Below are 23,013 nucleotides of genomic sequence, written 5' to 3'. Positions count from 1 at the left end.
TTTCTTTCTGTCTTTGTTTAAGTTGGCAATATTTACCCCTTTCTTCCCCTTGTTATGAATGTAACCAATCCCGAATTTCTTTAATTAAATTCTGACCTATCAGGGGTATCTTCCCCCAACTTGAATCTGTTGCGGGGTCCTATCCAATAAAAAAGTTGTGGGCGGGTGTTTTCTTTCCCCTACCGCCTAGAACCTTCCACGAGAGGTTATAAACTGCTGATTTTTGGGTCTCCGGGCCACTTCTGTTCCATCTTTCAGTGTGTTAAGTACATAGCAGGGGGCGGGAAGCGCCTCTTTCTTCGGCAGCGGTCAACAACAAGGTAATGGCCGATTAATAACTTCTTTCTTTGCTAGCTCAGCAGTTTAACTTTCGGGGCGGGTTCTAAGCGTTCTACCATGTAACCTTTTCCTAAATGTAACTACTCTTTTATATATTCTCTTTTAAAGCTTCATATTGGGATAGAGAGTGCTAACCCTCTCGAGCTCCCACTCATATTGTTGTGAGGTGAACTTAGTTTTCTCAACCTATTCTTCGATAACGTAAAACAATGTGTTCTCTTCTTAAGTCACCTCTTTAGAATGGGATTAGCCCTTGTGTTAACGGCCTAGTGCCAAGTAGGTCTTAATCAAAGTGTACTAGGAGTGCCAGTTTGCCTCCTCCCAAATTGTCATTTTAGAGGTCATTTAATTAACCTTCTTTTTCATTCAATAGACCTCAGTAGGTTGGGTATTTTACCCCTGTGTATATGTCCTGAGAGGACAGCTTGAAGGTGAAGTTTGGTGTGGCCTGTGATTGGCTTACACTTTGAGAGCAGATTGCGCTTTTGGAATTCAATTTTTGTATGCCTCGAGGAGGCTTTACTGTGTAATTTGGAGCAAGTGCTCCAGGGTTTGATTGGGGTCTTCTGCCCCTTGGTTAAAATTTGTATATCGGAAAGTTGGGCTAGTTGCCCAAGAATTGTGAACTCAGGGCTCGAAGCCCAAATTCCGTAATCTCTGTAATTGTACATTTCAAATTGTGTTTCGGCTACTAAGTACCTGTTCTTTGTTATTACTTAATTTTGAAAAGAAAATATAACCTTGTTAAATTTTACAGTAACTTTGATTCTGTAGTTTGAGACTCATTCACGCCCGCACCTTCTTTTACCTCTACCTACCACCAAAACACGGTAACAAGTGGTAGCAGAGCGTGGTTGAATGGGTCTCAATTTAGCCCCTTTTGACGGCTAAACATTGTTTTGATCCGAACTCTAACTATTTTCCCAGTTGCTGGAATTTTTTGAGTTTTTCTAAATTGTTCTGTCATCATGCCAGGCCCTCGCGATGTTCTCCATCTTAATTATTTGCGCAAAGAGGAGTTGATCTATGAATTAACTATCAGAAATGTACAATCTGGAGGCACGGTTGCAGTAGACACTAACAAGCTTAGAGAGTCCCTAGATTTGCCCATTTCCATCCCCAATTTGGGAGAGAAAGAAATTGATGACTCTCTTTCCACGATCGTCGAGAATATTACTGGGCTAGCTTCTGTAGTTAGTTTTTTTGATGAAAATGATCCGTCTCCTAATCAAATTAAGCGTGTGCAAGGCAGGCTATATCATTTTTCGAATAGGGTTAACGATCTGTTGTCTCTAAAACTGAATGACGTTCAGAGGAAGGAAGCTAGTACGCTCCTGGAAAATATTTCCGAATTATCTAGTAAGGTCACTTTATTGTTGACTGGGGAAGTCCCTCCCAAATCTGATCAACCCACCATAGTGAATGCAGGTAGTGAGGAAGCGCCTCCCAAGGGAGAAGTTAATAGGATAACCGTTGCTGCTCAAACTATCTCTGCCCCATTGGACAACGAGCCTGAACGCCGTGCATCGTTGAGTAACATTCGTTCTGAATTAACTTCTTTGCCATTGAAACCTTTACCTACTATGTCACCCGGGTTTAGCAGCTTGCCTCATCCATTGGCAATGTTGCTCAGAGGGATTTCTAAGTTTTCCGTTAATACCACCAGTGATGTAATTTCTTTTTTAAGATTTCTAGTTGAATTTCAGGATCATGCCCTTGTGTTTTCTCTTTCTCCATGTCAAATTTTGCAAATTATCTATCCGTATGCTATTGGTATTCTCTCTGATAAAATCGTAAGAGCCATTGCCGAGCAATCATCTATTGAGGATTTCCATGCCCATTTGCTAGCTAACTTCATCCCTGCTAGGGCTAGGTCCTCCCTTATTCAGAAGTACTATTATCGTGTACAGCGCTTGGATGAAAACTTGGCTGATTTCATACAGGACATTAAGTTTTATACTAGGGTGTTTGCCCTTCATTTTCCTGAAGATCAGATTGTACAGGCTATTGTAGAGGGAATTTCACATCCCTATAGGTCATATTTGTGTTTCGCGGCGTGCCCGCAAACTTTCTCGGAACTTGAAGCATTGGCCGTCTCAGCGGAAGGAGTTAGATACGCCGATTCTTTGCGTGTCGCGAAAGAACCCCCGCCTTCCATTAGTAATACTCGGCCTCCACCTCGCCGATCAGTCACCCCTCGTAAATGTTATGCTTGCGGGTCGCCTGACCATCTGCGCAATAAGTGTCCTCTGATCAAGTCTAGTAGGGCAAATAATGGAGCGGGTTCATCACAAGGCTGTTTTAAATGTGGGGCTTTCTCACATATCGCAAAGAATTGTCCCAATTCGAATAGCACCCCCTCCTGCTCAACTTCTGGTGTAACTTCCAACAACAATCAAAAGTGGCTAGTGGCTGCGGCTGAGTCAACTAATTCTGCTTCCCAAGGCTCAGCCCCTGGCAAAAAGGTCGAGAATTCAGGGAACGATAAGTCTTCGAATACATCTTTTGAATGCCCCAAAGAGTGTCTTAGGATTGCGGCGGATACCCCCGCACCTGTTCCTTTTCTTAAGATTGAGTTAAATAACGAGCCTATAACAGCTCTCTTAGATTCAGGCAGTGTTTGTTCGATTATTTCGGCTGAATGGTATTCTAAATTGAAAGCTGTTTGTAAACTACCTGACTACGTCTCATCTCCTATTCAATATGTTTCGGCTAATTCATCTCCATTAGAAATTCTAGGTTCCGTACTGGTCAAAATTCGTATTTTTAAATTTACATGGAAAATTAAATTGTTTGTGGCTAAGCACTTGTCTTGCCCCATCATACTGGGAGCGGACTTTATTTCTCACACTGGTCTTGTGCTCGATCTCCAGTCTAGGTCGTGCACATTCAAATTTGCTTCTAATTGTAAAATACCACTATTAAAGTGTAATTCCGTGTCATGTTCTTCTATTTCGCCTACCCAGGATGAGATGTTGTTAGACCTTAGACATCTACCTGAGGAGCAGGCTAATAGTATTCGCAAACTGTGTCAGTCGTTTCCCGAGGTGTTCTCTGATACTCTTGGTGTTACTGACCTTATTGAATACAAAATTGAGGTCACGGATTCGATTCCTGTCCGTTTTCCACCTTATAGGCTATCTCCACCTAAAATGAAGGCTCTGAAAGAAATTATCGATCAGATGTTGAAGGATGGTATTATTAGGCCCTCTAAGTCGGCGTATTCATCGCCTATTTTTCTAGTCCCGAAACCCCAAGGAGGCTTCAGGCCTGTCATTGATTACAGGGCTCTCAATCGGAAGGTGGTGTTACAATCTGTGCCCCTTCCTGACCTTCACTCTTGTTTTTCATGGTTTCGTAAGGCCAAGTTCTTTACTATCTTGGACTTGAATCAGGCCTATAATCAAATTCCCCTTGCCGAAGAGTCTAAACATCTTACAGCGTTTGCCACGGACTGGAACTTATACGAATACAACCGCGTGCCTTTCGGGCTCCCCACGGGAGCAGCTGTACTCACTAGGCTACTAGATAGGGTCTTCTCCGACATCAAATTTGAATACTTGTATCACTACTTGGATGATGTCGTCGTATTTTCAGAGACTTTTGAAGAGCATCTAGATCATCTGCGAGAAGTTCTCGATCGCCTTCGTAAGGCTGGGTTAACTGTTAAGTTGTCCAAGGTTGCCTTCGCTAAGCCCTCTATGTCATTCCTAGGGCATATTGTGTCACCCGATGGTGTAGCAGTCGATCATTCTAGAACACAGGCCATCCGTGATTTTAAACCTCCCAAGGACATTAAAGGTATCGCCAGGTTCATTGGTATGGTGAATTTCTTCAGAAAGTTCATTCCTAACTTTGCTAATAGAGCGGCGCCCTTAAACCTTCTTCGTAGGAAAGGCATCAAATTCGAGTGGGGACCTTCTCAACAAGCCGCTTTTGAAGACCTTAAATTAGCGCTTTGTAATGCCCCTGTCCTTGCTATGCCTGATTTCTCGAAGAAATTCATTGTCCAAACCGACGCATCGTCGTCAGCAGTAGCTGCAGTCCTTCTTCAAGAGACTGAACTAGGGAGGCGACCCATCGCCTATGCGTCTAGGACATTGTCGGCTCAAGAAGCCAAGTATTCCATCTATGAGCTCGAAGGTTTGGCAGTCTTATTCGCCTTAGAGAAGTTCCGTCTCTATCTGGAACATGTTAAATTCGACCTGGAGACAGATAATCAAGCCTTAAGCTGGGTCTTAGGTAGGCCGCGTCGTACTGGTCGTATAGCCCGTTGGGCCATCCGTATTTCTGCCTTCCAATTTGACGTCAGGCATATCAGAGGTACCGAAAATGTTGTTGCTGATGGACTCAGCCGTATGTTTTCTAACGACGTCGAGATCCAGGAACCGGTCGACAGTTCATCACCTCCCGAGTCCATACTATCTGGTGTTAATGCCATTTTAACAGATGCTCCCATGCTTTTTAGGGATATTGAGAAATACCAACGTGAAGATCCGACGCTGGCTCCGATAATGGAAACCCTTTCTTCTGGGGAACATGTCGTCCCTTATGTTCTGAGGAATGGTGTTTTATGTTGCCCTTCGAGGCATGACAAGATGATGAAGGTTGTCGTTCCAGCTGTTCTTGTGCCTATGATCTTCAAGTACTATCATGAGACCCCATTAGGGGGGCATCTTGGTATTTTTAAAACTCGTGAAAAGATTCGTGAAATGTTCATCTGGAAAGGTATGGACGGTGTAATCCGTGAACTAGTAAAGGCTTGTAAATCCTGTTTGATTAGTAAACCAACCACGTCCACCAAGGTAGGCCTCTTGTCTTCGCATCAAGCATCGCGCCCCATGGAACGCCTGTATATTGATTATGTAGGACCCTTCCCCCAGTCGAAGGGAAATGCCAACAAATTCATCTTTGTATGTGTAGATGGTTTTACCAGATTTTCCTGGTTATTTCCGACTAAGCTGGCTACCGCTCAGTCCACCATTACTTGCCTAAATTCTATTTTTGCTTCTTTTGGTCCGTGCCAATATATTGTATCCGATAATGCTAAGGCTTTTACATCTAATTTATTTCGTAAATTCTGCTTTGACTTATCCATCTCTCATGTAACTACTTCCGCGTATTATCCTCAACCATCTCTGGCTGAACGGGTTAATCGTAATCTCAGGTCCGCACTGATTGCCTATCATCATGATGATCATTCCAGGTGGGACACGTCCCTGCATTGGTTAGCTTTTGCTTTGAATTCGGCGGTTCATGAATCTCACAAGTTTACTCCAGCTTCTTTGATGTTCAAGTTTGTTCCCAACTCGCCGCTCTCTAACCTCTGGTCTCTGAGTGACATTCTACCCGAGACAATAGATCCGGATAACATTAAAGATCTTTGGAAGAAGGCTAAAGCCAATCTTAAAGTGTCTCATGAAAAGGTTAGGGAAAGGTATGATCGTGGACGGAGACCTACCCCTTTGAAGGTAGGTGACCAGGTTAGGGTCAAAAATTTTGTTCCCGCGGGCAAGCTTGCCCCCAGATTTCATGGGCCATGCATCATTCTCGATTTTCTCACACCGGTTACATTGTTAGTAAGCAATCCAGCCACCGAGAGGATATTTAGGGTTCACCTGTCCCAGGTGAAACCGGTGTAAATTTTGTGTCAACTTGCTTCATATAATTTGATAGGAATATGATGGTTATATATATATTTTTTTTTTTTTGAATTCCACTCTTAAGGCATTCTGCTCCTTCTATTATATTTTATTTTATATGTAAGCATTTCTTGTAAACCTCCCCGATTGTTAAACTGCCATCCTGTCCTTGCCACGGCCATTACCACGCTCCCGTCTCCTGCTCCAATACACACTGTGGCTTCATAATATTAAATGCCATGGATATCTACACGCCGCTGGCCCCTCAACCTCTCCATAATGCCTGTGCCCTCAAAAAAGATGATGGTCCAACACAATTCTGCCGCCTAGTTTTATGTTTCAGTGCCCCCGCAGCCGCGCGGCGCTGTGCCGCGGCTGGGTTCGAGGACGGGCCCCCTCGGCCCCAGCGAGGACGACATGTGCACGGCGAGCCGGAGCTCTCCTCCCGGCCAAGGCTGATGTGCGGCGCACAACCTGCTACTTGCCCGCAGCCTGTATATGTTCACCGCGGGCGCGGCGTGCTTCAACACCCTTGCTCCCCTCATAGTGCGGGCGAGCGGTATCTCAGGGTACTTGAGGGGTCCGAGCGGCCTCCTTTGGACGCAAGCTGCAACGGCCGGTCTGGCCATTCAACTTAGCCTACATCAACTACATGGACAGTCACTATAAGAGATGACTACACTTGGGAATTCAACAACAAATTTGGTGGACATTGCAAAATTTTTCATCACATTTTAAAAGATTATCTTCAGAAATTCGCCTTCTACAAACATAAAAACCTTACGTTACCAATTACAACAAAAATTTTGGAACTGAATTAAGAATTTCTCAAATACTTCTGCAAATTATTTTAATATCAACATCAAAACTTGGACTTTTGTTTTCAAACTGACTTCATGTGAAATCCCTGGAGGAACTTTTGGGGGGGGGAGGTCTGTACCGGGCGGTACACCTCCACTCCGTTAATTTAAAATGTGCGCCTGTTGGAACTCCTCTGCTGGAGGAGGGCTGAACTTTATCTACGCTGTTAATTCTTTACTTTCTCAAAAGATGTCACCATGTGGAAAAATTTGAGTTTTTGAACTGTGTCACTTTTGATGTGTTTTTGTTTAGCTTGAAGTAAGAAGTGTGAACTTTCTCTTCTAGAGGACACTACTGAAGATCAACAATAGTGTAACCTAGTGCGGAGTCAAAGAACTATTTTGTTGGAGAAAATTTAATTTCAAGAGTTTGTTCTTTGTTAAATTTCTTTCTGTCTTTGTTTAAGTTGGCAATATTTACCCCTTTCTTCCCCTTGTTATGAATGTAACCAATCCCGAATTTCTTTAATTAAATTCTGACCTATCAGGGGTATCTTCCCCCAACTTGAATCTGTTGCGGGGTCCTATCCAATAAAAAAGTTGTGGGCGGGTGTTTTCTTTCCCCTAACGCCTAGAACCTTCCACGAGAGGTTATAAACTGCTGATTTTTGGGTCTCCGGGCCACTTCTGTTCCATCTTTCAGTGTGTTAAGTACATAGCAGGGGGCGGGAAGCGCCTCTTTCTTCGGCAGCGGTCAACAACAAGGTAATGGCCGATTAATAACTTCTTTCTTTGCTAGCTCAGCAGTTTAACTTTCGGGGCGGGTTCTAAGCGTTCTACCATGTAACCTTTTCCTAAATGTAACTACTCTTTTATATATTCTCTTTTAAAGCTTCATATTGGGATAGAGAGTGCTAACCCTCTCGAGCTCCCACTCATATTGTTGTGAGGTGAACTTAGTTTTCTCAACCTATTCTTCGATAACGTAAAACAATGTGTTCTCTTCTTAAGTCACCTCTTTAGAATGGGATTAGCCCTTGTGTTAACGGCCTAGTGCCAAGTAGGTCTTAATCAAAGTGTACTAGGAGTGCCAGTTTGCCTCCTCCCAAATTGTCATTTTAGAGGTCATTTAATTAACCTTCTTTTTCATTCAATAGACCTCAGTAGGTTGGGTATTTTACCCCTGTGTATATGTCCTGAGAGGACAGCTTGAAGGTGAAGTTTGGTGTGGCCTGTGATTGGCTTACACTTTGAGAGCAGATTGCGCTTTTGGAATTCAATTTTTGTATGCCTCGAGGAGGCTTTACTGTGTAATTTGGAGCAAGTGCTCCAGGGTTTGATTGGGGTCTTCTGCCCCTTGGTTAAAATTTGTATATCGGAAAGTTGGGCTAGTTGCCCAAGAATTGTGAACTCAGGGCTCGAAGCCCAAATTCTGTAATCTCTGTAATTGTACATTTCAAATTGTGTTTCGGCTACTAAGTACCTGTTCTTTGTTATTACTTAATTTTGAAAAGAAAATATAACCTTGTTAAATTTTACAGTAACTTTGATTCTGTAGTTTGAGACTCATTCACGCCCGCACCTTCTTTTACCTCTACCTACCACCAAAACACGGTAACAATAATAATAATAATAATAATAATAATAATAATAATAATAATAATGATAATAATAATAATAATAATAATAATAATCAAAGGGGTCTTAAGAAACGACAACTGAAGAACGTAAGAACCACTACCCTGTTTTCATTTAAGTATTAATGGGGGGGGGGGGCGTTCATGAAAAAAAATACACCATTTTAAAGATGCACCAAACCCACACTTTTGAAGGTACGTCAATGAAATGTTGTACCATGCTTTACATACAATTAACACATTCTCTATTATGTCCCTGGATTATATATATCTATTAATATTTTTAATTTTCATTTTTTAAGAAATATATATATGCATCCTTTCCTAAAAAGCTTGCATATAGTACGCTTCCTTCACGAGGTTTTCTGAATATATCGATTAAGAGAATTTGAAAAGTAATAATTTTGTAAATATGATATACAAATACAAATTTCCAAGTACTTTGCCCCATATTTCAGCTTACACTCAGAATTTCAAAATTTACTCTTGAGTCAACATTTATTAGGTTTATAAAAATAAATGTACAAAATTTTATAATTCTACCCTTCATAGAATCTGACAAAAATACATAAACGTTTAAAAGCATAATTTTCAGAAAATGCAATTTAAAATTGAACATACTGTTTTTTTCTCATATCACCTCTTCAGAAGGCTCCAGATTTGTATTCAGCGTCCTCATTCCCTTCAAGTCTCCTCTTCTGGTTTCTTCCTTTCTGCCTTCTTTGCTTTACCAAGTCTTCAGCCGACTTTTCAGCTGCAGAGAGGCGCTCTAAATCTTTTTTTTCTCAAGATGTCTTGTGCGAAAAATCCTACCTTAAAGCTCATTCTCTCTAACACGTTCATACTCCCTACGTACCCACCATTAAATACAAGAACTGCATCATAAGTTGCAATTTTGACAACTGTAGCAGATGAAAATGTTGTTTTATGGCATCGTTTCCATATGATTGTATTTAGAGACTAATTTGGATTCTGATTTTTGCCAAGAATACTTTTTGAGAAGTTCAGAAGCGGCCAGAAACCTGCAAGTTGGCCTGAAAACATCTAGGATACATTTTGGAAGCCTCTCCTTGTAAATGTAGGGGTTATTATCTCTCTGAGCTTGTATATATTTCCACCAGCTAATGTGGCACAGATTACGAATGGTTTGTTCATCTGTTGACACCATGTGAAAATATGTACCGCATACTGTTCTTACTTCGGATCTAACCTCATTGCTGGTTTGTTTCTCACGTCTTGAGTTAACTAACTTCTGCAAACGCAGTTTATCCATTCTTCTATACACTCTTCGTGACCGTGGAATTATTGAATGATGAAAGAATCGAACACTTGCACAAGGCAAAACAAGAATTCATTGCTTCTTCATAAACAAAGCAGCTGGTGTGGTATTATTTCTAAGATACGGAACACAGTCACAGATGATCTATAAAACCAAAGAGTATGTATCACAGCTATCTAGATGTATCCCGTGCAAGTGTGCTTGAACGTAATCCAGGGAATCGTCCTTCACCGAGATAGTATTAAAGTGTTGCTTCAAAAGTGGGAGTGGAAGGAAAGTCGCATCACACATTTAATTATTATTTTTCAGGCACTTAGGATGCGATTTCATACTTGAAACTTTGGTAACCTATTGTCAATGAGTTCTACTATTAAATAAAATAAAAACTGAAAATTGATATTTTCGGCCCATTTCATGAACGTTCCCAATTAAACAAAATTTTGTGAACTAATATGTATTGGTTAAGGACACTTTGTCCTTGTGGCAGCCCGCAATTGTTGTAGGAAGATATCTAATAAATATTACAACAACAACAATAATAATAATAATAATAATAATAATAATAATAATAATAATAATAATAATAATAATAATAATAATAATAATAATAATAATGTTGTTTTAATCATCATTGCGTAGGCTGGTTTAATGCAGCTTTCCTTTTAATCCTATACTGTGCTAATATTTTTATCTCTACGTAACTACTACATCCTATATCCAATCAACAGTTGTAGTCATATTCATGCTTTGGTCTGCACATACTGTTATCACTGCCTACACTTTTCTCATATACTAAATGAACAAGCCCTGAGTGTCTCAAGGTATGTCCCCATCACTCTGTTGCTTCTTCGGGTAAAAAAATTCCAAAACGTTCTCCTGTTACCAGTTCGATTCTCATTATTTTTCGTTCATGATTCGTATACTACTACTTCACTTAAGTGAGACATAACCTACCTATCAGCGTACGACAGGCGGAAGTTCTCCTTTTTGGGGTTTGGAGTACGAGTGAATGATGTGTGAATGAAACAAAAATTTCAGCATTAAATGTTAGGCTATACTTCTTAAATTTTTACTATTCTTATTCAAGACTATGCACTGTTACCAAGAATAGATAACATAGTGACGTAGTTTTTTAGTGAACTCATATTGTAACAGTAATATTCAGTTAATTTCAGTTTGCCTCATAATATAATTTTTCCTTTAACCTAGTTTCCAAATAATGCATTCTTAGTTATCGATTTGATAATTTTCTGTTATTGTCTACTCCCTATTTTGCCTATACTTTATTCATCAACGATAATCGTAATTAATTCTACTTCTGTTAATCCTTATGTGATTTACTCGTCTTGTCTCATTAATACCCCTGTGGGTGGGGGCGATAGAATAACACCAACCTTATCCACTGTCTGTCGTAAGAGGTGACTAAAATGGGCCTCAGGGCCTCTCATCTTTAAAGAAGCGTGGGTTGGAGACCACGGGGTCCTTAGCTGAGTTCTGTCACTTGTGCCAGGCTCCTCATTTTCATCTATTCTATCCGACCTCCCTTGGTCAACTCTTATCCAATTCCGACCCCGACTCTATCAGATCATTCGCTGGCTAGGGAGCCTTCTATTTTCATGCCCTTCGTGGCCCTTGTCTTTGAACGATATCTTCAATTTTCTAAGTGTGGGATCCCTTCCATGTTTTTCTCTCAGACTAGTGTTATATGGAGTATAGTTGCCTAGTTGTACTTCCTCTTAAAACAACAATCAGTGCCACTTAACTCTTTAACTGTAAATGATTACAATGGTATTTTGAAGTAATGCTATAAATATTTAAAAATTGTTCATGGTTATGTGCAAGAGTGGGCCAAGTGTCCTAACTTCGGCAATTTATAAAGACACAAATAAATAAACACGTAAATACGTGACCAAATAAATTAACTAAATAAACAATCACTATTCCTAACTATTTATTATTTTTAATAATAATAATGTTATTTGTTTTACGTCCCACTAACTGCTTTTACGGTCTTCGGAGACACCGAGATGCCGGAATTTAGTCCCGCAGGAGTTCCTTTATGTGCCAGTAAATCTACCGACACGAGGCTGCCGTATTTGAGCACCTTCAAATACCATCGGACTGAGCCAGGATCGAACCTGCCAAGTTGGGGTTAGAAGGGCAGCGCCTTAACCGTCTGAGCCACTCAGCCCAGCTTTATTATTTTTAATACAGTATATGACTTCTTGCTTTCATGGCAAGCGGATAAGTAATTTAAACGTTTTATGTAGAGTGCTGTACAGAGTGTACCAGTAAGATACGGCCAAACTTTTGGGGCACATTGCATATGCGTAGAATAATAAAATATGTTATTATGGGCAAGGGTCCGGAAACGCTTTATTTCCATGTTAGAACTAATTTTCTACAACGCTACATAGTACATGGAAAACACACAGAATAGAACGTACTAGCACTCCACGTGAAACTCTTTCTCGCATGAAATGCTCGGAATAACCCCTATGTTAGCATTGATACATACTCCCACGGTACTGCAGAATGCTTAAGAATTACAGCACTTCAATGTGTCTTGAATGATTGACCGTACGTTTTTGTTACACCTTATCTTATATTTGTTTGTGTTATGTTATGAATTTTTCTGATAATTCGGAATGCCTTTTCCACTAGGGTCTATTTATCCTCCACAATCTTCTGGTGATCATAGAACGTAGGTAAGCACTTCCACTACATATGATACCTTGTAATAATAAATAAATAAATAAATAAATAAATAAATAAATAAATAAATAAATAAATAAATAAATAAATAAATAATATTTTCCCGTTCCGTATATGAGACGCTGTGCAGTGCAGATCGCACTGCTGAGTTTGTTTATTGGGGTAACTTCGGTTTTCATGCAGGAATCAAAGTAATGACTGAACAATCATTTTCAAAATAATTCCACTGCCTTTTAATATTTACTAGGGGTGCAATAGATCAGCGGCTTCGCTGCTCACTTTCAGCCTGGCAGCTGTGGTTAGATTCCTGGCCGATGTATGCGGGATTTTTCCGAAAAGGAATCACATTCCTGTGTTTCATATTCTTCGGGAAAATTGTACGTCTCATCACTATAGTCACGCAGTTTATAGTGACAAAAACTTTAGGCTTCCTAATATTTACTGTTTTTATTATTTTTAAATTTGTGTTACGTCGCGCCGGCACAGATAGGGCTTATGCCGACGATGGGATAGGAAAGAGCTAGGAGTGGGAATGAAGCAGCTGTGGCCTTAATTAAGATATAGGCCCAGAATTTGCCTGGTGTGAAAATGGGATACAACGGAAAGCCATCTTCAGAGCTGCCGACTGTGTGGTTCGAATCCACCATCTCCAGAATGCAAGCTCACAGCTGTGCACGTGGTTATGAGGGTATTTATGGATTGTAGTAAGGATGTAAAGAGAGGCCATATAAGTCTCTGGTAAGACCCCAAGTAGAGTACGGTTCCAGCTTATGGGACCCTCACCTCGATTACTTAATTGGAGAACTGGAGAAAATCCAAAGAAAAGCAGTTCGGTTTCTTCTGGGTGATTTCCAACAAAAGAGTAGCGTTACGAGTATGTGGCAGAATTTGGGGTGTGAAGACTTCGAATAAAGGATACGAGCTGCTCGACTAAATGGTATGTTCCGAACTGTCATTGGAGAGATGACGTGGATTGACATTAGTAGGACAGGTTTGAATGGTGATTTGAAAAGTATGAAAGATCAACATCTGAAGATAAAGTGGAAACGCAAGTGGACAGATTGGGGAAACTATTCCTTTATAGGAGGAGGAGTTAGGTATTGGAATAATTTACGAAGGGAGATGTTCAATAAATTTCCAAATTCTTTGCAATTATTTAAGAAAAGACTAGGTAAACAACGGACAGGGTATCTGCCAACTGGGCAACTGCCCTAAATACAAATCAGTATTATTGATTAATTTAATGATTGATTGGTTGCTTTCCTGATTGATTGATTGATTGATTGATTGATTATTTCATTAATTAATTAATTAATTAATTTATTTATTTATTTATTTATTTATTTATTTATTTATTTATTTATTTATTTATTTATTTATTTATTTATTTATTTATTGAAGCTATGTTACTTGCGACATTACCTGTTGATGATCGTAATACTGAAGAGTCACAATTGAAATGATGAACGCACAGGGTATTTGAGAAAAGTAGGAAGTGAAATGTTTCTGATTCTAGCAGAACATCAAGTCCTTTGTAACGATGATGGACTTGATATTATAGCAGACTCCTTGTGATACATGAGGAACAGCGCAACATTGTGAATCATCTCATCAATTTAGGCCCAAGTTTGATGACAGCAGCATACTAGAAATCACAGAAAACAAAACCGTTTTAGACTCATAAACAAAAAACAAATTTCAACTTAAATACATTTCGATTTAAATAAAACAAACAACAAAACATCACCCTCGTTCAAACTATCACGAAGGTAATAATGTATTCAATTAAAAGACACGATACGCCTGTAAACTTCGATTTATAAAGAAGTTGAAGGGAATACGCTGTATTACACTGGATAATTACTCAACACTCTTTAGATTGTTGACGATTGTTTGCTGCATTCCAACGAGATCAAAGGCAATATTATTGCTGAATAATCAAATACATGAATGAGCTGATTACTGTATTCCGTTAATATGCAGACTTTCCACCTTCGTTTATTCATCGTGTAAAAGTTAATAATCAAATTCATATATCCCAATAATATTGCAGTTCAAGTCCCCGGAGTAGTTTTGACAGAAATTATTGTAGACAACCTATTATTTTTAAGCTTTTAAGGACACCTTCACTCGTAGTAGGAAAAATAATATTAATCCACCAGCCGTAAAAATCATATAACCACATTTAAGTTGAGAATTGAAGTGCAAATACAGTACATTTAGATAGTATCATGCGTGCTATATTCGTGTGTATCTTTGTGTGTGTAACCTCCATGTATATCTATTAGACCATAGTAGGATAAAATAGTACTAGCCTATTAATAATAATCTGTCTACGCATTTAGTTTTGTCGGTAATCTTTGAGTGGTCTTGCGAATTACAAATTTGCAATTTTTATTTCTCTCTGTGCCTAGTAGTAACATGTTGTCCAGCTCCATGGCTAAATGGTTAGCGTGCTGGCCTTTGAGTCACAGGTGTGCCGGGCCGATTCCTGGCCGGGTAGGAGATTTTAACCTCAAATGGTTAATTCCCTTGCCTTGGGGACTGGGTGTTTGTGCTGTCCCCAACATCCCTCCAATTCACACACCACACATAACATTATCCTCTACCACAATAACATGCAGTTACCTACATATGGCAGATGCCACCCAACCTCATCGGAGGGTCTGCCTCACAAGGGCTATACTCGGCTAGAAATAGCCACACGAAATTATTATTACTATAGCAACACATTTTAATTAGGATACGTTTGAACGTAGTTTAAAAATATTGTAATGTATTGTAGTACCTTATTAGAAATTAGCGTGCTTATTCTATGCTAAAATGTTTATGTAGTATAGTAGAAGTATCACTAGAAACTTTCTTACTAGAATTCAGTTGTTGTAATTACGATAGTTTTTTTTGCTAGTTGCTTTTAAGTCGCACCGACACAAGATAGGTCATACGGCGACGATGGGACAGGAAAGGCCTAGGAATGGGAAGGAAGCGGCCGTGGCCTTAATTAAGGTACAGACCCAGCATTTGTCTCCTGTGAAAATGGGAAACCACGGAAAAACATCTTAAGGACTGTCGACAGTGGGGTTCGGACTCACTCTCTTCCGGATGCCAGCTCACAGCTGCGCGCTCCTAACCGCACGGGCAACTCGCCCGGTAGGATAGGTTTAACCGCAGTTTAGAACTGAGTAATTCCTGTGCATTCCTTTCGGTATTCAGTAATTAACGTCAGTCGTTATCCTGATAGGGTGTTGTCAAAAAAAATATAGTACGACTAAGTAGTATTGCAGTGTAGTAGTATATTAATTACCTTATTGTCGTGTTATCTTTGTGTTATATCCTAGAAAATATTTCTTTTTTTGTTTTCCTGGATATAATAAGTTATTTATTCTTCTTTCCATTTTTTCGTAAAGAATGGCTAAGGAGTGAAAGTGTAGGAAATTTGGGTGTGACCAGGTATTAAGGTGTACGAGGGAGGAGTTGGTGAGTTTGAGGGATATAATTAGGATTCTCTAAGAAGACAGGAAGGATGGAGGGCCTCCATCAATCCATGTACAGGATACAGTTGGTATAAAAGAGGGATGGGAAGGAAAGGAGGAATTATAGAAGGCAGGGGATCGAATGTTTTAAGAGGAAGGAGATTGCAGACTAAGGGCTCTATCCAGAATCAGAATTCAGGACAGGTGCCTGTGAGAAATCGGTACGAGTCACTGCAGGTAGAACAACAGAAGGAAGATGAGGAACAGAGAACTGTTGCTGAGAAGTGTAGAATTAGGAGAAAGAAAAAATGTAGGAAAGGTTAGATGTAAAGTAGAGGATAGGAAAAGGCAGGTGGAACAGGGTCATGGGAGGAAAGGGGGAAGAAAGTATATTCTACAGCTGTCAGGAAAGATGGGGCTGACCAAGAGGAGAGGCGATGAAATGAGGTGGGTAGGGTTGAGGCTCTTGTCATGGAGGATTTCATTGTTAGACATGCGAGGAAAATGCGTGGAGGAAAAGGAACCAGGGTAGAGTGTTATCCAGGATTCAGGTTAAGGCGGATGTTGAAGAAAGTAGAAGAGAAGGAGGAGGGAAAGAAAAAAGTGGTAGTGTTTCACGTTGGTACCAACAACGTAAGGCAAGCAGGCATAAGTACCAACATAGTTGGGGCTGTGTGGGACCTGTTAAATGAATCACGGGTGATGCTTAAGGAAGCGGAGATTGTTATCAGAGGAAAACTGTGCAGGAGGGATACTAACTGGAAGGTGAATTGGGATTTAAATGAGACGATGAAGAGGGTATGTGGAAACTAGGAGTGAGATTTCTAGATCCTAATGGAGTGTAGGAGATAGGGATCTGCGCTCAGATGGCCTCCACTTAAACCGCAATGGTACGTATCAGTTAGGAAATTTGTTTGGACGTTTTTTAGGGAGGTACATTCAGGGAAGCGGCGTGGTCTAGGGAGCGGTGATAAGGGTACAGGGATCTGGAAGTCAAGTACGGATGACATAAAATTGTTAGTGTTGAACTGTAGAAGTATTGTAAAGAAAGGAATAGAATTAAGTAACTTAATAGATACATACTTACCAGATATTGTAACAGGAGTAGAACCATGGATGAGAAATGATGTAACGGATTCGGAAAATTTTCATGGAAGTGTAGTGTGTATCGCAGAGATAGTCCAGGAATGGTAGGAGGGGGAGTGTTCATTCTGATGAAAGAAGAATTTGTAACCTGCGAAAAAGTTAAGGATGACAAATATGAAATTCTAGGCGTAAGGATCATTTCTAAAACTAGGCAACCTTATGTCATTGGAGTGTAAAGATCAGGAAAGCGTGGCGCTGATGCTGATTCAGAATTATTCGAGAAGACAATCAGCTATGTGGGAAACGACATGGAAAGGAATGTTGTTGTAGCGGGAGATCACAGTTTGCCAAATGTACATTGAAAAGGTAACGCGAACGACAGAGAGCATGACCAACAAATGGCAAATAAGTAAAATGGGAAGGACAGATTATTCAGAAAGTGATGGAACAACTAGAGAGAAGAATATACTGGACGTGTAGTTGGTAAAACCTGGTGAGCTCTATAGGGAAACCGAAGTAATGGATGGCATAGTGATCACAAAGCTGTTTTGTGGTAGTTCAAAATAAATGTGATAGAATGGAAGGTCTTAAAAGTAGGACTATTAGGCAGTACCATATGTTTGGTAAAGCATGCGTGAGGGAGTTTTTTAAAAAGTAACTATGATCGCTGGCAAATGGTATATAAAAATGTAAACAGACTCTAGGAAGGGTTCAAAGCAATTGTTGAGGAATGTGAAAGCAGGTTTCTACGTTTAAAGGTAATAATAATAATAATGATAATAATAATGGCGTATGGCCTCCGGAGAAGCCTGGTGCGGGTCGTTGTATCGTAGATGGCCTACTAGGCGACCTGCATGTCTGTGAAAATTAGGGCCCTACCTAGGATGATTTCTAATGCTGAATACGCTACACACATTCAGCCCCCGAGCCATTGGAATTAACCAATTAAAGTTAAAATCCACGACCCGGCCGGGAATCGTACCCGGCACTCTCTGAACAGAAGGCCAGTACGCTGACCATTCTGCCAACGATTCAGACTTTAAAAGTGGTAAGGTATGGTAGAGACCCACTTTATTATACCAGAGAAATAAAGAGACTAAGAAGGGGGTGCAGAATGGAAAGAAACAGAGTTAGAAATCTGTAAATCTTGTAACTTGATTTCTGCATTTATCTGAAAAGTAAGTTAATCGAGTATTATTATTATTATGTTTTTTATGTTAGGTAAAAGGAAGAGACACATTATCAAAATCACAACAACAACAACAACAACAAGCATTATTAGTCAATCTGCTGTCCAGTCACATCTTTTCCAATCCTGTGTCTTGATTTGATAGTTCTGCATCCTCATCATAGGGAGAAGGTGTACACATCTTCATTATGTTTTAAGGTATGTTTAAGCTTTCCTTAAAAAGCATATGTTGTTGTTATTAAAATTCATTAATTATAGTAAACCATTTTAGAATGGAGACCATTAACAATCTCGGTCGATTCACAGGAAAACCATTGCGAAGGCGCTCCCATCTTCCTGTTAATGAACAATTTAATGTTATTTCATTTCAAAGAATATCTACAAGATTTGGTGAAAGAATTGTATATACTTGTCAAGATTTTAATGTGGTTTTACCCAATCGATTTAATACCCTTACGAATTCCGATCTTGAAAATATAAATCAACGAAGAATTTCAATGACATATCATGGTATTGAAAACAATACATGTATTGTTAGTTATAACGATGTGTGATTAAATAATAGATCACGTAAACTTCATCACATACATAGCAACATTTGATTATGAATTAATTGCATTAGTAGACGAATACGTTTGAGTAGTGTTTTCAAAAGTAGGAAAGATCACAATATGGACATTATATATTATTTGTAGTAATAATTTTAAAATGTGTTCTGCTTATTAGTTTTCTTTTACTTCTTTCTATTATTGTTACTGTACCGGGAGGTACACCTCAACGCCGCGCATTCAAAATAAGCGCCTTAATAAAATAGTCTATCGATCAAAGGTAAAACTGATAACGCAACAAGTTGGAACGTTAATCAGAAGATGTCACCACTGAAAAATTAAGGAATTGTGTTATTGTGAAGTTTCCTAAACTGACTGAATTTCTCCTTGTTTTGTTTGCTATACATCAAGAAGTTTGGACATATTTCCACAAATGACACTACCAAAAAACTCTGATCATGCACTCTTGTGCAAGGTGGAATAACTTATAACTTAAAGAAGTTTCATATTCCTAGGTTTTCCATAACTGATCTATGTTCATTTATTTTTGGTTTGGCAATACTTCGTTTTCTTTCCACCAGTTTTGAATCTAGCCAATCACGAATTTTTGTAATTAATTTTCAACCAATCCCGCATTTCTTGTTCACTTTGTGTTAACCAATAAAAATTGAGAGGGTGTGGCTGGTTTAGTTTTGAATTATCTCGAACCTTCCCTGAGGGTATATAAGTTGCGGCTTTCGTGTTTCCTTGCCAAATTGATCATCGTCAATCTGTGTATGTGTTAAGGCAGGTGGCTGGGCCGCCTCTTTCTTCGATCAGCAGAACATCTATAAGGTAATGGCCACGTAAAATCTATCTTTCTTGCTACCTCCGCAGCTTTATTCGAGGGGAAGGTCCGAATCTTTAACTATGTAACTACACTTTTCTAAAATGCAACTTTTCTTCCGCTTAATGTAAAAACTTCATAAAATCTTTAACTGTAAATCGGGGATAGAAAGTGAGTTACCCTCTCGAGCTCCCCTTCACCTTGCTTTGAGTGGACTATGTTTTGCAACCTTCCTGTAATGTGTTAAAGTTATTTCCATCCGAGCCACCTCAGTAGTGTGGGAATAGCTCCAGTTTCATCGGCTAAGAGCCCCGTAGGATTTTATATTTCATTATCTGGAGTGCAGGGTATACGCCTCCATTCAGTTTCTTGTTCGGGCCGTTTATTTAACCTGTTCCTTTTCGCAAAGGCCCTGTAGGTTGGGTACTAGATACCCTGTGTAAAAACCAATTCAAATTGTAAATTGTGGCTTGAGAGGCCAGACATTGTAAATTTCGATGTAATGTTGCCTTGAGTGGGCTGTTAGAAACTCAGAGCCTGTTAGCTCTTTTCGCGTTTTTGTAATAGTAATGAGTGACTCTGGAAGGCTAGATATTGTATTTTGGGAGCAAGTGATCTTGAATTAGGGGATTTCTGCCCTTGAGTAAATGATTCCTTGTTTGAATTAAAGTTGTAAACTGGATCCGGTATCTCTGGAATTGTAACCTAGGGGCTTGTAGCCCAGAACTGTCAAGGTCCAAATCTTGAATTTTCCAATTTCTGAAATTGTCATTGTACCTGATGTTTCATTGTTTTGAAAAATTGTTAAGTTTGAAGTTCTAAAAGAAATATAACCTTCAGTTCAAATTTTAAATTAATTTCGATATTGGAGACCCATTCACCCCGGCACCTACTTTAACCTCTTTCTGCTCCACGGGTGGCCCCGTAACAGTTACTATTGTTATTATTTTTGTTTGATGTATTTAAAGTTTAAAGTCTGTATGTCATGAACGAAGGTAATTGGGCTCAACCTGTGTAACTTCGTACTATCAAATAAATAAAGAAAGAAAAAATTTGGAATATTCGTTTATATGAAGGAATGTTAGGGATTCCTTGCAATTATCTAAAACAACAGATAAGGAATCTGCCACTTGGGCGACAGCACTCAATGCAGATCGGTGGTAATTAATGATTGGTGGCTGTAAACTGTTCACTTGTTTCTTTTTTCAAGAATCGTTTGTGTAATGGTTTAATGACTTGCAGAAAAATGATTCTTTGCTTCTAATCTCTTTCTTACCACCCCGATTAGAAGATGTCCACTGGGCAGCCTCTAGTTCGAAGGAGCTAATCAATTTGGTCATTTTAACACTCACAGGATAAGACACCAACTTCTCTTAAAAGTAGAAAGCTTGATTTATCCAACGACAAACGGATACATTTGTATGAGTTTAATTGGTCAGTACCAAAAAATCTTCTCTTAGAGAGATTTATGTAACATTTATTCCATTCTTAAGTAAAAGGATATTATCCTATTCAAACTGTAAGCTACTTAATTCCAGTGTGATTTACAGTAGTCTGTTTAATTCCACTGTGTATATTAAGGTGTAAGTACGGTGGTAATTTGAATGTAAATTTGTATATCAATAGCATCCTGATTATACTACAAACAAACGTGCACAAAGCAATATACCACATTAATTAATGTGTGCTACATTACAGAGGTTATCTATTTGTCTGCTGTTAAATAATTCGTGTGTATGATAAACACAAAAAAAATGAATTAAACAACGGGCAAAAAGCAGTGGTGTTATATTTTACTGCCCCTTTTCTCTGTTTAAAATACAGTAGTGTTAGCTACGGGTTAAACGGTATGCTAGTTAAATATCTGGGGACACGATATTTATACAGTACGACCCATTTTAGTGACCCGGAGACCTGTGGTTGAAGCGTCATGGGAGTAATGTAAAATATACGCTGTGCTAGATCGCAAAGCTCAAAACATTAAATGTAACTCTGGCTTCATCCACTACATAGACATATAAAAAGGACCAAGAATCTGTTTACAAACTATTCATTCCACCAGTACTCTGAGCTGTATCATCACATTTTTAATCCATTACGGAGCTCAATTAGGATAATGTGCCTTAAAAGGTCAACTTGCTCGTGTAGTATATATCGCAATTTTATTTACATTATAATTTTCAGATACTGGTGCTATTTGAGGTTATGTTTGTATGGTTCTCGGTGCTTTTCATTTGCATATTCATTTGAAACAATTTTACCAGCTTCGTCTACTCGTTGATCTATAATTTCTACTATAAGACTAATGTGATCATTTACAAATGGCTAAGTATTAGTGGCTTTATTTAGGAAAAAGTTCTTGCATTGTTTGCCTAAGAAATTATTGAACACATACATTTTAATGGCGATTTCATGCTCATGATGTATGGAAAATACTAAAAAGCCAATCACTGCGAGAAGTTAACTATTACATTAAGAAAATGACACACATTATTAAGCGTCCATCTAAAACTGTCATATACTTACCAGAAATATCCGTAATTTGGACGCTAAAGTTCACCAAAATGGATAGCTCGAATTTTTATAGAGCATGATAATTCTCTCTCCCAGGGCGTGTACATAAAGTTGGTACTGGTACATCTGCTACGGGCCTTACTTAACCCTGTGTTATATGCACCATTACAGGGAATGTCTTTATTGGGATAATCAAATTAACGAGATTGTAAAGGAAGGTTACCACAAAAGAATAGTGTTATTAGAATTTTGCGAACTTTGGGTTGGGAAAACTTGGAACTAAGGAGACGAGACGAGCTGCTCGCTAAGTGACATGTTCCAAGTTGTCAGTTTGGTTGCAGAGTAGGCTGGTCCGTGAGCCGACAGGTCTGCACTCCGACCGGCTCTACGCCTCTGCATTCAGGAGACGGAGAGGGGATGGCCCTCACAGTCGGCTGTCCTGAGATGGATTTCCGTGGTTTTCTATTCTCCTGAACTAAGGCGAAAGCCGGGAAAGTTCGTAGTTCTGACCACGGTGGAGGCCCGCCTCCCCCTTGAGGGGGACGAAAGAAATAATTTAGTATTAGTAGTAGTAGTATTAGAAGTAGTAGTGGAAAAACATTACCGCTACTTCGGCTGCTACTACTACAATGATTTCATTCCCTACCCTGACGGTGTACGGCGGGCCTCCCAGAAGGTGACGCCAAGGATTTGGAGCGGTGAATGTGATGTATAGTTTGGCGGCCATGGCCTATACTAGGAGCTGTCACAGCATTCATCTTTGTTCGGCAGAATGGAACACCACGAACAACCATTCTTATGACAGCCGACGGTGTGGACAAGTACCTTCCCGTCTCCTGACTGCCGAGCAGTACAGCCACGGTGGAGCCATGACCAGCGGTAAGCCGAAACTACCTCTGCATTCGCCAACCGTCATTAGAACACAAATAAGCTTGAACGGAGTTTAAAAATGTTAAAAGGATCAT

The 23,013-nt window shown here is 39.5% G+C and overlaps 1 pseudogene; it reads right to left on the bottom strand.

Annotated features, from left to right (window-relative positions):
• The window catches only part of LOC136877811 (uncharacterized), a 28,853-nt pseudogene extending 6,078 nt beyond the window's left edge, over window positions 1-22,775 (bottom strand).
• Between the last annotated feature and the right edge of the window lie 238 nt (window positions 22,776-23,013).

Source organism: Anabrus simplex, chromosome 7, assembly GCF_040414725.1.
Source record: "Anabrus simplex isolate iqAnaSimp1 chromosome 7, ASM4041472v1, whole genome shotgun sequence".
Lineage (NCBI taxonomy): Eukaryota > Metazoa > Arthropoda > Insecta > Orthoptera > Tettigoniidae > Anabrus > Anabrus simplex.
The sequence above is the reverse complement of the archived record's forward strand: the minus strand, read 5'-3'. Positions and strand labels throughout refer to the sequence as shown.